The following is a 12,691-nucleotide window of genomic DNA, read 5'->3' as shown; positions in this document are numbered from 1 at the left end:
ATCTCAGTGTCATTTTGTTTGCACAAAAATGCGAAGGCTGTTTATTGGCTGGTGGCTAGCTGACGCAGCTAGTTCTGTCACATCCAAAAATTCAATGGCATCAAATTTCCTTTCTGTCTCCATACTTTTCTTCATGCTATGCTCACTTTTACAGGCTGCACTCACAGCTTGTGCTGTCAGGACAAGGTTGGTTGGTTGGTTGGTTGATTGGCAGGTTGGCAGGTTGGTTGGTTGGTTGGTTTGTTTGTTGGTTGGTCGGTTGGTTGATTGGTTGGTTGGTTGGTTGGTTGGTAGGTTGGTTGGTTGGTCTGTTGATTGGTTTGTTGGTTGGTTGGTTGGTTGGTTGGTTGGTTTGTTGGTTGGCAGGTTGGTTGGTCGGTTGGTTGATTGGTTGGTTGGTTGGTTGGTTGATTGGTCTGTTGATTGGTTTTTTGGTTGGTTGGTTGGTTGGCAGGTTTGATGGTTGGTCGGTTGGTTGCTTGGTCGGTTGGTTGGTTGCTTGGTTGCTTGGCAGGTTGGTTGGTTGGTTGGTAGGTTGGTTGGCAGTTTGGTTGGTTGGTTGGTTGGCTGGTGGGTTGCTTGGTTGGTTGGTTGGTCGGTTGGTCGGTTGGTTGCTTGGCAGGTTGGTTGGTTGGTTGGTTGTCAGGTTGGTTGGTTTGTTGGTTGGTTGGTTTGTTGGTAGGTTGGTTGGCAGTTTGGTTGGTTGGTTTGTTGGCTGGTGGGTTGGTTGGTTGGCTGGTTGGTTGGTTGGTCGGTTGGTTAGTCGGTTGGTTCGTTGTCAGGTTGGTTGGTTGTCAGGTTGGTTGGTTTGTTGGTTGGTTGGTTGGTTGGTTGGTAGGTTGGTTGGCAGGTTTGTTGGTGAATGGGTGGGTTGGTTGTTTGGTTGGTTGGTTGGCAGGTCTGGAAGAAGGGCAGGGGACAAAAGTTCTGAGATGAGCACATCAGTGACTGTTGTTGTAGGATGTGAGTGTCAGGTGAGCAACACCAGCTCTAGATGAGACACTTCTGCTTCAGCTGATACACAGAAGAGGAATTTCCCTTTGATTAGAGCATGTGAAACATAATTTAATGCTGAAAGCACTCAGTTATCGTCCATCATTAGAGAGGTGAGAAAAGAAAAAAACTTACTTAGATTTTTCATTTTCTTCCTGATTTTCCGCTCTCCTTTTATTTGTTAACAGTTATCTGCCAGTACAGATGGCACAGATTGCTTATGGTGTCTCAGTATCTAAGGCAATTTTGGGCTAATTGTTATGAAGAATAGAGTGCATGGATAAATATGATCATACAGTTGCTCTGCCTTCCCCATGCTTCTTTCTGAACCACCCATTCTGGACACTCACAGAAACAGAAAAATGGGATTTGGTTTACTACAGCAATATTTTCAAAAAATCTATTATTTTCATATTTTTTGAATATGAGTATCTCAGTAATAAATACGAGAAGAGGATAAGGCAGCACTGTTCTAATTGTATTAACTGTCTCATTCACAGTTTTCTCAGTTCCATTAATTGTGTTATTCCATATGTGTACGTCTTGCTTTGCAGAAAAAAAAAGTAGACTGTCTCAACTCTAAACCCAAGAACCTGCAGTATTTAAAAAATAATCAGTATTCTTTCAGAGACACAAACTTCAACAGCAGATTAATGTACAGTAAGGGAAATAGCTGCACATTTTCCCTCTCCTATTTCTGAGGAAATAGCTGAATTGTTTCATCCCTGTTTAACCCAGCTTTCAATTTTCACTCAGATCCCATAGCTCAGTGAAAACTCTTTCACCAAAGAAATAAAAGGAAAATAATAAAACAAACTCCCAAACAAACGCAAAATAAAATCCTCCCAGTGCCAATTTCATTGCCAATCCTTTATGTGAGTTGGACCTAACTGCTTTCCATTGAGAATAAAACAAAACTCCAACTGATGAGGTCAGTAATCTAATTTTGCCTGAAGCAATCTGATAAACAAAATGCCAAAAGCAAAGTGAATATTCTGCAAAGATAATGGGTTGAAGATAGATATCAGTCTCTCAGGGCTGGAACCAGCTCAACCAAGGACTTTTGCACACGGCTTTCAAGTACTTTGCAGCCTCTCTCCTCTCTTGAAATATCAAAAATTATACTAAATACCAATATACAATTTTCTCCTCTAATTAATTTTTCAATCCAGGCTGGAATAGTCATAATAATTAAATTTTCTGTGAAAAATAGCAACTATATCTCCAAAGACAATGTGGCTTGATGAAACATCAGGAATCAGAGTGAAACATCTGCATGTAACAAATTCTCCTCTGGCAATAAACTTCAAAGAGCTGTGGATGAATGTGGCACCTGTTTATATGTGTATAATACATCTGCATTCAAACCTGTGAGAGGAGTTTTCAGAAAGCTCTTTTCTATTTTAGCAATACTCTTCATGTATATTTTTTTTCTTTAACTTTTTCCAAATTAAGTAGACCCAAACCGGGGATACTGAGCACATTTCATTAGGTTAAGAGTATGTTAAATAAAGAAATTAACAAGGAGCCTTGAGACTGAAAGGTTTGGATTGATATCACTAGGTAGTTATAAAAACACTTTTATGGGCACCTAAATACTCTGCAAAATTAGAACTGGGATTTTCAATAGTTTGATTCATAATTCATCCTTGTTTGAGTGCACTCCCCTATTACAAAAGCCATGATTAAAATTCAAAATGTTGATCCTTTACCCATAGCTGTCATGGCTTGTAGGATTTCTTCTCTTCTTCCAGAGTTTTCTAATAGCTTTTGAAATACGTATCTCTAGTAACCAAAGAGCCCACTGGTGTGATATTAAATACTCAGCTAAACGCCTTTGAAAGATGATTCTCAACGAGACAGTTATCGAGGTCATGCCATTATTTGTCACTTTATGGTTTGTTGATGAATGTGTGAAAGGAATGAGGAATTCAACTCTTCTCCATATAATTCCCACTGTGCTATTCTGAAAAAAAATAAAATTAAAGCTAGAGGTACATTGAAATTGCCAGTGTTTTTCACATTGTTTCACCAAATCAATTCTTTGCAATTTCCTTAATAACCAACATTGTTATTTAATGAGGATGGCTTTGTAATGATCAAAAGTTACATGCTTATGTGGAGTGTTTTTATAATTACTATCATTATTGTCTTAGGCTCTGGCATTATTCAATAATTAGACTCCTACTTGTAGGAAGACACCAATGAAACTCAATTTATCACATGTAAGTATCTCTAAAAGGAGTCTGAGGAAGCACTAAATAACTAAAGAGGAAAGCAAGCTTGAATAAATTTGGCTCAGAGAGCAGGATTTATCAGGCTGAATTTAACAATGCCTGTGTTCCAAGCCCCACCCAACCATTCAATTATCAATTTATCAGTCCTTTATGAACTAATTAATTCCATATCCTGAGCCAAGGCTGGGGGTTTGATCCTCATATGGGTCCATTCACTTAAGAATTGGGCTCGATGGTCCTTGTGGGTTCCCTTGCCTGATTCTGTGAACTGCAAAAGGTCTGTTTTTCCAGACCTGTTTTTAAAATTGTTGATTAATAAAGTAAAATAATAAGTGCCACTTCTGTGATGTAAAACTCATCATTAACACAGAAGGTTTAAAATGTTCTAAAAGTGGATACCAGGGTGTGAGGACAACAGACAGCACTGTTGAGATTTCAGTAAGTTGTGAGAGCGAACTGAAAGAAAAGAGAAGTCAGGAAAAAGAAATTATAACAGTTAATTACAACCACTTGTTGAATTAATCTTTTATTTTTCTTATTTTCTTACATAAACCAACTTTTCCTGCACTTGTCTTTCTGCACTTTATACCATGAGTGATCACTGTGCAGCGTGCACTGTGCCTCACCTCACTTATAAAGTTATAAAAGTGTTTAAAAAGGTGTAGAAGTGTTATAAGGTTATATATAGCTATATCTATAAGTTATATATATATATATAAAACTTATAGATATAACTATAACTTATATAACTTATATAAATAACAATATATATGTTATGTTAGTTATAGTTATGTATATATAACACTATACATATAAGTATATATAACATATATATAAGTTATATACATGTTATATATAGTTATATTTAAGTGTTATATAGGTATATATACATATATATGTATATACATATATATGTGTATATACATATGTGTCTGCATATATATATGTGTGTGTAAAGTTATATAGGTTTATAAAGGTATTTATTAAACTATCATTTCTTTATGAACTAATTAATTAATATCAAATCCTGAGTGTTGTTTTAATGTTTTCTTTGTCCTCTTTTCTTGCATAAACCAACTTTTCCTACCCTTGTCTTTCTACACTTTATACCATGAGTGACCACGGTGCAACTTGCACAGTGCCTCACCTTGGCTACCTTTGCTGGAAGAGTAAATAATTCTGGGGAGGCAAAGGCAGGTCCTGAGAGCTGCCAAAGGCAGATTGCTGCCACAGAAACTTTGCCTTGCATTTTGCTGGTTCAGTTAGTTTGTTTTAATTTCCTAGTGTCTAAGAAAGGTGGCGTTCCTCTCCTGGAAAATGAAAAACTCCTGGGCATTTGAGAAGTGAAAAGGCAGCAGGGTAGACACCAATCCCAGCTTTTCATTAGGCACAGGACTGTCTAATCCCAAGACTGATGGTCTGAGATATTTTCATTTGCAATGCATTGGGAAAAGTAAATTTTTTTCCATCTGCTTCGCCTACTTGGTAAGTGTATCATTAGGTAGCCTTTTCTAAAGGCTTAATTTGAAACCTGAACTCTTTTTCTAGTCCAGTGCCATAGGAAAACAATCACATTACCAAATCACTGCATCCACAGGTCTCTCTAGACCCATCATGCAGCCATCCTGCCAGTGAAAACCTCATTGCCTTGTAATAGTCCATTCATTAAAAGTTTAAAATAGCCTAAAAGAAATATTAGGCAAAAAAACTTACTGCACTGAAGAAAGGTAGGTGACAAAACAAAGCCATGCTAAAAGAACAATGAGAATTAAGAGGCCACTTGGCTCTTGTGGTGTAAGCAAGAAGCCAAATTTGGAGTTTATATCACTCTCTTTTTGACAAAAGTAAGAATGCCCAACTACACACAGACTTCTGCTGCAAGAAATGAACCTGACACAGAAGAGAAAAAAGCCTTGAATTGAATAGGGCAGATGGAAAAGAAAGAGATGAAATAAGGAGAGTGTGATTTATTTTTCACTGTGTCTCATATTCAATATTCTTACATGAAATATATTTTATCTCAGTGCTCTGCAGAGCTCTGCAGAAATTCTGTGCTATTAAATCTCCTGTGCAACCATAAAACACTCGGGTTAAACATATGCTGGGGAAAATAACAAACAAAGATATTAAATGGTCAAGAGGTCTTAAACCTATTTATCTTTTTGCTGCTTTACAATTGTGCTTTCTAGCTGTTATTTCTTATGATGATGAATTCTGATGTGTTCACTATGGACATCCTTTCAGGAGAGAAGATTGTTTTTAATAAAAGGGAAAAAAGTCTTTGTTATTTTAAATGTTAAAAAAGTCAAGTAATTTTATCAAATGGCAAGTAATTTGGAAAAAAAAATGTCTTCTGCTCTTACACAATCTGTTACAGTTTGCAAATGTTTTCATTACAGTATTTTTTGTAATTATTTCATTACAGTGTTTTGTAATTCTTTCATTACACTTATGTTTCTATACCTGCTAATGCTCAGGGGACATACAGAACCCTCCTGTTGATCAAGGCTGAAGTGCTGGATCTCAAGCCACATTATTAAGAGAAGATGGCATATGTTTTGTGATATATTTAAAAATTCTAGGGAAAATTACATAATAAAAAGATAAAAAATAGAGATGCTTTTGAGCTCCATCTCTCAGGAAAAATAACATTTCTTTTGTCCATTTTTTAAAACAGAATCTTGATTAATTTTGCACTTCTCTCAGTCTCCACAACTTTCAGGCAGCCCACTAGACATTTTGCACAACTTGAAAAATAATTGACTCCTTTTGATTAGTGAAAAGATGTACAAAGCTCAGTGGTCCTAGTGCAGTCAGCCCACTGCTCATTGCTGTTTTCATTGCCTACTGATTACCCTTTAAAGGAAGGCTTCCCTAAAGTGGTGAGCTGAGAATTGGATTTATCAGACCTCTACCCACTACAGGATACAGTGGGCCCTCTAATGGATTTACACCAAGTTCCCATGAAATAGCAGAACCAGTAGTTGCAAGTTTTGTTACAAAACATAAAACAAAACAAACACCTGCTTTAAATGCTCCCACTTTTCCTGAAATGTCAGACACACACTGAAGACTGATATTGGGAAAAAAACACATGAAAAGTATATACAAATTGCAAGAAAATTAATAATCCCTTTTCTCCATCAATCTTTATTTTAATATGTATTGTTGTGGTGGGGTTGTGAGGATCCCCAGGATGAGGTGAGAGATGAGAATTTGTCTCCAAGTTCTCAGAAGGCTGATTTTTTTATTTTATGATATTATATTAAAAGAAAATGATATAGTAAAGAAAGAGAAAGGAGAATCAGAAGGCTAGAGAAGAATTATAATAAAAACCTGTGACTGACTCAGAGAGCCCGACACAGCTGGTTGTGGTTGGCTATTAATTAAAAACAATTCACATGCTGGGTAAACAATTCTCCAAATCACATTCCAGAGCAGCAAAACATGGAGAAGCTGCAGCTTCTCATCTTCCCAGGAGAAGAAATCATGGTGAAGGGATTTTTCATAAAATATCACTGTGACAATGTACAGTCACTACCTATTGTACTGTATAGATTAGGTTGAAAGCTGCCTTAATAGATATTATTCATTTGTTATTTAGTGAGAATATATTAAAACAAGGACTTATCTTTTTCTCTGAGTTTTAAACACTAGAAGAGAGAGAAAATTTCTTTCTACCCACCTTCCTTTGAGTTGTTGCTCATGGATAGAGAAAAGCTCTTTAGGTGTTCTCTGGGATGATCAGAAACATGCAGAAGTTTGGCCTTCCTAACCCCTCTGCCCTTCATAACCTCTCTGCCCTCCTTTCCTCTTCAAAGGAGAGAAGAAATGAAGAACAGGACACTTGTCCTTTTTTGATTCCTCTTGACATTATACATATATATATAAGTTATATATATAAGTTATATATATAAGTTATATATATAAGTTATACATATATATAACATATAACTTATATAAATATATGTATGCTATATATATAAAAATATATATCAAACATATATATAACTATAACTTTTATATATGTTATATACAGTTATATATATGTGTTTTAAACTTATATATACATATATGCATATATATGTATATATATATGCATATATATGTATATATATACATATATATGTATGTGTATATATAGGTGTAAAAAGTTATATAGGTTAATAAAGGTGTTTATAAAGTTATCAGTCCTTTATGAACTAATTAATATAATATCCTGAGTGTTCTTTTAATGTTTTATTTGTCCTCTTTTCTTGCATAAACCAACTTTTCCTACACTTGTCTTTCTACACTTTATACCATGACTGATCACTGTGCAACTTGCACAGCGCCTTACCTCAGTTATAAAGTTATAAAAATGTCTATAAAGTTATATAAGTGTTATATTTATATATATGAGTTATATCTCTAAGTTACATATATATATAACTTGTATATATAACTATAACTTATATAAATAACTATATATATAGTTATATATATATATAACATATATAACGATAACTTATATATGTCTCTTGACATTAGTCCAGCAGAACCGGGGCTTGATAATAAAGAGGTTATTTACACTGACACCCAATGAAGCCTCTCCAGTCAGGTGTCACAGCTCTGAGGTGGAGGAGCAACCATCCAGAAAGAACAGTGAGCCCAAGATTTCCATGCACACCCGCTGCTTGAACTGGCCTTGCCAAAAGACCTGTCCTTCTCCTCTACAAACAGAAATGGAATCAGTTCCCACTGATTCCTCTGGTCTCAATTGTCTGAAAGTTAAATATTGAGACATTGACTGAGGCTTTTGTCTAGGCTGGTCTAATTGACTACATAACAAAGAAAAGTTGACAGTGGTCAAGTCCAGAAGGGTGAGTATCACTTAAAAATAACCTTTTTAAAGGTGGATAAGACAAACGTTCTCTTCAAAGTTCCTGTATCTTTTCACTGACAATACAATGTCCCAACTCAGACATGCAGAGTTTTTAGAGCTGTAAGAATTTGTAGTTACAGTGCAACAATATTGTTTGAAGAAAATGAGACCTAAAGTTGAAAAACTGGAAGGAAAGACATTTGAGGGAAATTTGAGGATTTGAGTTTGCAAGATGAACTCTTTTTCAGGCCAAGGCCATTTTGTTTCTTTGGTACTCAACACACATTAAATTCAACAACAATTAAATTAAATTCAAGAACACATCTCCTTCAGCCATAGATTTACTAACTCATAGAAAAAAAACATTGTTTTTAGGAATGTTAGATTTGAAAGCCTAACAAGGATAGCTTCTGTAACCTAAGACACATCCTTGAAATCCTCAGTTGTATAATGAAGGATGTTGGAATCCTGAATGCTGAGGATTTTAAACTTTCTGTGCTTAAAGGCACAGACCCACAAGAGAACACTGCATTTGATCTGAGGCTGTGGAGAAGAATTCCAAAATTGATTAATAGCACTGGAATTATAGGTGTGTAGTTGGTTAGAAGTGCGTAATATCACAGGGTGGAAAATTTAGAGTTTGGGATTTTAGGACATAGAAATATATGAAGCAAAATGGAGGTTTTAGAGTGGAGGTAGATTGTTCTTCTTTATCTTCTTCTTTGGTAGATTGTTCTTCTTTATCTTCTTCTTCCTTCTTCTTCATGGGTTTGGGTAGCACTCTTTAAATGGGCAGAAAAGTCAGCATTGCATGCTTCCAGGGATCAATTATGGGGTTAAAAGGGAAAATAATCTAGGTGGCATTTCTTACTTGGATAGTTTAGTCTTAAAAGACCTTGTAACAAGAGACTGTTAGCCATTTTGTGCCTTGCTAGAAAGGCTGCCAAACTCATGGTTGTGAGACTGTTTTAGTGATAAGAAATAATACACACTTGAGTCTGAACATGAAATAACATCTCAAGTGCTTTCGATCCAGACCTAGAGAAACCAACAGCAGGACAAAACTTGGCATCTGCAGTATCCAAAATATCCTGGAGGTAGTGCATTAACTCAATCAGTCTTTTTTACACCACACAGTTCAGCCAGGGCAAATGAAGACAAATAATGCTGGCTTGAATTGCTATTTGTCAATATGGTGTTTGTATTTGTTATATAGTGCTTCCTGGTCTATCAGCTTTAGCCACGCCATGCTGTAAAGGTCTTAAAGTCAATAATCTAAAAATTACCCCTTGTGGGTCCTACTATGTGGGATCTCAGCACCTCAGGACTGAGGTGCCGAGTCACCGAGACCACCCTTGGGGGGCTCGGGAGTCCTGGAATGTTGCCAGAAGTGTCTGGTGGCTGGACTTTGATCCTACACAGGAGATGACACCTGTATGAGGATAGGAGGATTTCACCCGGGTGAATGGTGAAGGGATTAGTTAATTAGAGGGTGGAACACAGGGTTTAGGATTTCTGTACAGGGGGGTTTAGAGAAGTAAGATGGAGGAATTGGGGCGTGTCCTGTCCTTCTTCTTCTTCTCCTCCATCTTCTGTGGTGATGGTGGCACTTTGGGATTGGTCATTACTAAAAGTGCACCGGGCAATAAGAATAAAAGGTATTGGGGAAAAATGATAAATATTGTATACGTAACTATGGGTATAAAGATAGGTGACTGTCCGGAGGGCAGCACAGTGTGCTCATGGCTGGCTGCTGAGCAGATCTCTGTCGGGCCGAAAGAAAATCTTTTAGATAAACAATTAATAAACATAGAGACCGAAAAAAGAACTGAAGCCTCTTCTCGTCCTTTGATACGTGGGCTGCCCCAAGGCCACTCCGGGCCCTTCCAGGCCCTTCAAACAGCCGAAAACCGGACACTACTACATAGTTCTATTTCTTTAAGGTATCTAGTCTTATTTTATTTATTCAAAAGGCCACCTTTTGAAGCTTATTTCTAGTTCCATTTCTCTCTCAACAACATCAGCCCTATGCCATGGCATTTCTAAGTCAGCATTTCTCTTCCCAGAGTTTGCATACAGATAGCTGCTACGTGAGCCTTCTGTCAAGCTTTAAAAAAAATTCTCTACAAATCCATTCCCCACAGTTACTCAGCTCTGATTTCTGCCAGTTACCCCTCCCTCCTGTTATGCTGCGTGTCGGTACAAGAGGAATAACGCTCCATCTGAGTGGAAATACGCAAAGGCTGTGTTTGTGCCCGCCATCCCCTTGTTGGGACCCGCAGCTGCTCCTGTGTCAGCTCAGCTTAGTTCCCAGCTCTGAACCTCCCTGAGAACAGATTGCCCGTGGCCTGATGGGCTCCTGCTAGTGCTCCTGCTTCCAGAAGAGAAATTGTTGTACCTTTTTCTCTTTTTTTCTCTTTTTTCTCTTTTTTCTCTTTTTTTCTCTTTTTTCTCTGTTAGAGATCCTGCTTCCAGAGGATGGACTGCAGACCGTACAGCACCGATCGTGTAGCAGGAGGGGAAAAAACACATTAGCCAAAGTAATTTGGTTTTAACGAGATAGGAACCTGAGCTGACCTGTTTTATTTATTAATTTGAGATTATTCACAGAAAGCTATCTTTTACCTTCAGGAAGTACAAAAGGTAGAACATCCTACACATTAGTTTTTAGTCCTAGCAGAGGTTTTTACTCTGAAAGGAGTAAGCACACATTCTCTAGTGCTTGATTTTATGATCATGTACCTGCCCTAATAAATATCATCATTTTCTATGCATTTTCAATATTTTGTATGCATTTTCATGCTTTGCACACATATTTTTTTCTTACATTAACTTCCTAAAATATTAGTTCCTAAAAATGTTAGTTCTAAGACAGACTTATTAATTATATGAATTTATATTGATTTTTTCTGATTACCATAACAAAGAAGTAGAAATAAGTGAAGTCCCGTTGTTCTCATTTTATCATTTTATCATTAATTTTGCACTTGAAAGTGTAAGTGGATACGAATCATATTCTTTCACACACATCAAATGGCTTGGAAAAAGTGGGTAAGCACAGTTGATTTCCCCTCAGAAACAAGGACTTTGAAGTTTGTGTCCTATATTTAACCAAATGTTAATATTTTACAGATAACAAAATTATTACATTGCAGGACAATAGAATTTCGAGTCCGAACTAAGTTATTACCAGCAGCTAAAGTTGAATTTCATGTGCGTTGACAAAGGACCAACACTGAATAAAATTGTTCAAAATAAGCAATACAGATAAATACCAACAAGTTTTCAAAATCTTGCATTTTAAATACTGAATTATTTTTAATAGGTTGAATAAAAATTGGTGATAAGAACAGCTGGTTGGTAATTATTAAAAATGCCTATGCTATAAATTAATATTTTTTGTATTTTATTAAACATGGAAGATCTGTTCAAGCATTTAATTGGCTTTAAATGAAACAACCATGAGGAATTCATTAGGTATTAATTAATTACTAAGCAAAGAAATTGGCACTTACTAATTAATTTGGTTGATACCTTCCTTAGCCCAGTCCTAATATACAATTTCATCATAATATACTGATTATGGCTGGATTTTAGAATCCAGCTGTTTTCCTAAGAAAGTGCAGTGATCAGTCATCTGCAAACAGGAATGGCAGGGGCATTTACAGAAATTGTGCCCAATTGCTGCTAACCTCACAGATGTTTTGATCTGATAAAAGAGCTCTTCCGAATCTCCTCTGAATTTACTTTTGCCGGTAAACAAACAAAATCATTTCCTTTTAAGACAACCTATTCTGTTTCAGAGATCGCAGGGAAAAATGCATAAACTACAGTGACATCAGTTAATACTGCTGCAGGTAATCAAAATCTTACAGCCCAGAAGACATTTGGGCCTTTTGGACTCTTTGACATTGATGTCATTCCCATGATCATATACCCCCAGTAAGTTTGGAAATAACCATTTATCTTTCTTATCTTCATCTATCATTCAGCATTTCAAAAGAGCAACAAGGAACTCAAAAATAAAACATCACAGGGAGATTGTTTGAGTTGTTGTGTGATTATAGTCGCTGGCTTAGTGCCAGCTAACACCACCTGAGGTGTAGCATAATTGCCCAAAACTTCAGTGCTTGTCATGTTTTATTTGTTAAAGGTCTGTCAACATTATCACTATAAATCCTAACTAGCAATGATGGAAAAGTGATACTCATTTTAGAATGTATGAATACATGAATACATTCAGGTAGATACATTTTGTGGGTGTATATATATATATATATATATATGCATACATATGTATATATATAAAGTGTCTATGTGGCCTATATAATTTGTATATACATAGAGTTTAGTTATATATGTAATTAATTTATTGCTGTAAGCATTCATATACCATATGTAAAATTATATTGAAAATATATTGAATATATATAAAGGTACAAAAAATGTTTTGCATGTATATGTATATATATATATTTATATATATAATATATATAATCTATATTAACTCTTTCAGTAATGTCATAAATACACATGTTTATATTTATATCTGTCTAATAATTGCAGCCTGTTTGTACCTATTTATAAGCAGGAACCT

This window comes from Zonotrichia albicollis, chromosome 5 (assembly GCF_047830755.1).
Source record: "Zonotrichia albicollis isolate bZonAlb1 chromosome 5, bZonAlb1.hap1, whole genome shotgun sequence".
Lineage (NCBI taxonomy): Eukaryota > Metazoa > Chordata > Aves > Passeriformes > Passerellidae > Zonotrichia > Zonotrichia albicollis.
This window is presented reverse-complemented; position numbering follows the sequence as displayed.